The sequence below is a fragment of the Alligator sinensis genome, unplaced genomic scaffold (genome assembly GCF_000455745.1).
Source record: "Alligator sinensis unplaced genomic scaffold, ASM45574v1 scaffold809_1, whole genome shotgun sequence".
Taxonomy (NCBI): domain Eukaryota; kingdom Metazoa; phylum Chordata; order Crocodylia; family Alligatoridae; genus Alligator; species Alligator sinensis.
The window spans coordinates 2,577,695-2,582,824 of NW_005841956.1; positions in this window are offsets into that span (position 1 = coordinate 2,577,695).

Consider the following 5,130-nt stretch of genomic DNA (forward strand, 5'->3'; position numbering starts at 1 on the left):
TTTATTCAAGTGTTGATGTGAGTGTTCTTGTTTGTACAGTACTTTGTTCATGTTAAGTGCTATTTGCATGCTCAGTACTATCATTATTTTTTTATTAAAAACTGTAAAGATCAGAAAATGGGAGGGAAGATGTAGCCTGGCATCTGTTGACAAGTGCTGATATTTGAATGATCTTGGGAGACATTCTTAAAACTGTTACTGAATTTTCCTTCCTGCTGTAACCCAAGGGTGTGCCCTATTCATAATTGGATGGGATGGGTAGGGAGGAGAGGGTGCTGTGAAAGGGTGCTGCCCCACGCACCATGTGGCCCACTGGCCCTGCCGGGGTTGCAGGCTCGAGCTGCTCCCTGCAGCTCCCAAAGCCTGGGCTCCATGCACCAAACTGAGCACCGTGATGGGCCCAAGCAGCCTCACAGGTCTCCCCTGCACTGTGATGAGCACGCTGGGCTTTTATTTACACTGGAGGCCCCACCCCTGAAGTCTGCCAGACCTGCAAAGTGCAGTCTTTAATCAGGTCCAGGGGCTCCTCCCATCTCCCAACCACCTCCCAGCAGGGGCAGGGCAAGCCCCTCCCAGCTGTTAGCTGATTGGTGGAAATGTTCCACCAATCTGAAGTGTCCTTCTCCAAGCCGGACTTGCCAGGCAAAAGCAGCAAGCCACACCGGTTTTCTGACCTTCATGTTTTATTAACATTTTTATTGCTCCTCAGTGTTCTCCAAATTCATTTTTACCAGGCTATTTTCACAGTATACATTTTTCTCTGGCATTAGTAATGCGCTGTCTCACGTTTTATTTTTTTCCTGTAGTACCTCTATGATACAGTTGTTACCTGTCAGCTTTGTGTTCCTGAGGGAACCCTGGCAGCCATCTTGCTGGAATTACAAAGGACTTGTTCTTCCCCGCACCTAAGCAGAACTAAGCAGAAAAAAAGTTTAATAGGTATCTTGGGCCATACATTCCCTGGTCCCAGTAAAGGAAGCCTATTTAAACTTAATTGACTGAAACTTGGTTGCCAGGTTAGGGAATGCTGAGACAAGAGACCGAGTCAGAGGGAGGTATGGGTGACATTTGAACAATGGTTAAGGGTTCATCACAATGCCCAGCCCGCTGGAGCACTGACCACAGATGCTGCCATACTTTTCCCAGGATGACTGGTGGAATTCCTCCCCACAGAGTTTATGAACACTCCAAGTAATCCCCTTAAGTCTGTTCCATGTGCCCTTGGGATTTCCTGTTTTAGAAAACAGACCAAATCAAGGCACCAGTAAAAGACTACAGCAAGATCTGAAACTCATGCTAAACTGAAGCTTATTTACAACAGGTAAAATACAAAACACTGATGCTGACTTCACAGTGCGAGCATAACTAGGCCATCTGAAAAGAAATAAAGAAGTATCCCTTCCAGTTTATCTTCTATATTCATAATAATTTCAAGCTACTCCGAGGTGTCTGGTTATTCCTTAAAACCTTATGTTTTTCCTGGTTGTTAATCAGTTTCTTGAGATGTTTCAAACCAGATAACCCCTTGTCTCGGAGAAAGGTAATTCATTTAAATTGAAACTGTTTAAATAATAGGATTTTCCCTGCCAATTATGGCTTGGGACCCTCTTGATTTACACAATTAAAAGAATGCTTTGAAGAGGCTGGACTAAGGGTATGAGAAAGCTGTAAAGCAACAAACAGTGTGCGTCAAGAGGGAGAAATTTCTCTGACACCATCCACTGTTGTTCTTGAGAAGCTGGGATAAACAGATCATCTCTTTTCATCACCTGTTTAACTTTCAATGATCATGTTAGGAACTTTGCCTGTCAACAAAAATCCTGAGTGCCTTGGAATGGTGAGATTCCGTCTCTCTCTCTCTCTCTCCCATGAAGTTGTCAACTGGACACCCATCCTGATTCAGAAGTATTTTGTTAACCTGTGTGCTTGTGTCTGACTGTATTTTATTGCTGCCCTGATGAACTGAGTCCACGGCATATAAGGGTGTCAACCTGTACATGCTGATCGACCCAGCTGGCTCAGACATGCTCTATTACTCTGTGTGTGTGCATGTGCATGTGTTTGACTGATTTGGTGGCTGGAGGAACCCAGTCCCACTGAAACTGAGTCCTGCAAGATAGCTCCATTGGGGGTGAGGACTTGCAGAAGGGAGAGATACAGCTCCATGTAGAAACACAAGTAACACAAGCAGCACATTGATAGAATTACAGAGACCCCAGAAACATACACCTAATAAATCAGTGCACCCCAAAGTGACGGGCAAATCTGGTAACACAGTACATCCAACATCATTACTAGCTTGATCACCAAAGCTGTTCAGTCTTCCAAAGGGAAGTGATAGATGATCCTTTTCATTCTCCTACACACATTATCAGAATATGGAGAGTTGCCATTAACATAGCTGACAAACTACAAATATGGGTTTTACTTTGGGTAATGTGGATAAGATGTGTACTTTTGGTTTGGAAAAGTGAGCTTTAAGGGAGAACAAGTTGGGGTGGGGTGTGGGAGGGAGATAATGTTGAAATTCCTCCATAAGGCTCTTGCTAGATGTATATTAATTCAGGTTGCCAACCTAAGCTGGACATTGTTGGCAAAGATTTTACAGAGCACTTCCAGTATAATTTAGAAAAGACAGAGTCTAGAGGGAAGATACAAAATGAGAGTGTGTATGTATTCACAAGTGTCCTTCATTTTCCTTTAACAAATTCTACACCCTTCTCACATTTCCCATTGTAACAGGCAAGATGGTTCCTTTAGGATCACAGTACTTGCTAAACAGATGCAATTCCAAGATAAAGAAGAAGTATCTGTATAGTTTCCTGTGTGAATACACTTATTTCAGAATATTGTTCCTGTTTAATTAAACACACCTTGAAAATAGCAATAGAGCTTTAAATCTACTTCCATTTTCATCTGAATTAAGTTTCAAGTGTAGACAGGCTGTAAAACTATGTGTAGCTCTTTGAAAACAGATTTCACATTACGTCACACTGAAGTCTGCTACTAGCATTTACCATATTTACTTGAATACAAGATGAGTTTCCCCAGACCCTGTGAAGTGACATGGGGAAAAAAACCCTTCATAGTTAATTGCATACCAGGACATCTCACTAAATACATTGTCTATCACTAAATGTCTGCCAAAAGCAGCATGGGCTCAGCAATTGAAACCAACTATAAAGTTGATTAAATGCAGCCAACACTGAGCATGACTGTGAAGCACATGGCTCACACTAGGCAAATATGCTGATGGGAACCATGTCTGTCTGTGTGTGAATGTGTGTGTGCCTGTGTGGCCCTTAAAAAAAATCAAACAGCTGCTCCCCCAGGAGAGAATGAGCACTGGGCATGAAGGTACTGCAATACCAGGCCAGCACTCAGAGGAGAGGCCAAAGCAAGCTTGACATTCACCCTTGTGCCAAAAGTGCTAATTTTTTTTGGCAGGGGGAGCCCCTGGATCTGTGTGCAGGATGACTGCAGGCTGCCACTAACAGCAAGTGACAGGAGTTTTGCTTTGAACAGTTTGAGGTGCTGTTTCCCAGAAACCCCTGCAGCTATCTCCTTCATGCCCTTAGAAGGGGATCCCATCCCTGCAATTTTCATCTGAATCAGGCAAGAAATGACAACGTTATAGGCATTTTCATGATTCCCCATTATAGCCTATGGGTGAAATGTCAAAACGTGTCGAAACAGCAAAACAGTTTCAACAAAATGAAACCAAACAGGGCTTCAAAACAGCAAAACAAAACGCTGTCCCTTTGAAAGGGCGAAACGGAAGTTGAAATGAAATGCTGCTGTTTTGCGTAGCCCTACCGTGCACCTGCGCACCCACACACCCATCACCATTCCAGTGCTGTTACTCATTGTTCTTTTAGAGGGTTTACCTCTGAGAAAGTCAATGCCAGTCTCCTAACCACCATATGAGGTCTGCCATTTCTTTCCCATTGTCCTCTTCTGTCTTTCCATAGTACCAGTACATTTCACTCAGCCCCATTTTAATACAGTCCTCGACTGTGGGGTCTGAGTGTCTGTTTATGAGCAGGTTCCTGCACTTGACCAAACCACAAGGGGCCCTGACAGCTCGCTTCAACCAGTTCATCTCCTGCTTCAGATATGCCAAAAGTGCTGATGGGAACCTACCATAAGGATAGGTTAGTGAGACATATAGTAGTACCCATTAAGTGCAGTTCCCCTTACTGCTGATTCTTTTTCAAGTCATAGTGAGCCACAGCATTGCATACCCAGAATCCCTCTGCCAGCCCCTCTCTCAGCCTGGTGCACATGATTAGTGTTACCCTGCCCTCTGCCAGGTGAAGTTGAATCAGGTTGTCCTGTGCCTCATTCGCTCATTAATTTTTGGAGCATCCTAATGGGAGCCAAAGTGCTGTTCAAAAGTGTGTTTATGGAGCAGCTGTGTTAAAAGTTGCAGTAGTTAAAAAAAAAAAAAAAAAGGGTAACATGCATCAACCCTGGATGACCTAAATGTATGGAGATTATATGCAAATTGCTACAGCCATGTTTGATTTTAACATTATTGTTTTCAAATTTCTTCTATACTTCCACCTGCTCAGGGGGAGCAGGGTCTGACAATAAGAGGAGTGGGAAGAGAATGCCAGGGTAGAGTTGGAAGGAAGCAGAAAGCAAAGAGCTACCTGATCCCCCAGATTTATTTTCCCCTCTGTAGCAGTGGGAAGGGGCAAATTCAAGGAAAATCTATACCTGGAAAATTATAACACATTAATAAATCTTCCATATATAGAATCTAATTATTGTGGGGAGGGTTGTCTTATAATCCAGGTTGTCTCCTATCCTAGAAATATAATATTTACTCAAAAGTGGGAGGAGGGCTAAGGTTTTAAAATGGTTTTGAGATGTTAAAAACAGGACAAGGGAAATAATAAAATAACAAATATTACTTGTTTTCCTATGGGAAGTTACAATTTGTGATAGAATGCAAATGGAAGTGTAATAGCTTCTAATAATGAAATCTCAGAGCACATACAAATAAGCCCTGAAATGAGCTAGGAGTCAAAAGCAAGTGTGTTTTTAGATGTTAAAATTGTCAGCAGTAGATCTGATCCCTGGAATGGTGAAACACAGCATAATACCCTAAATCTGCCCTGGTCT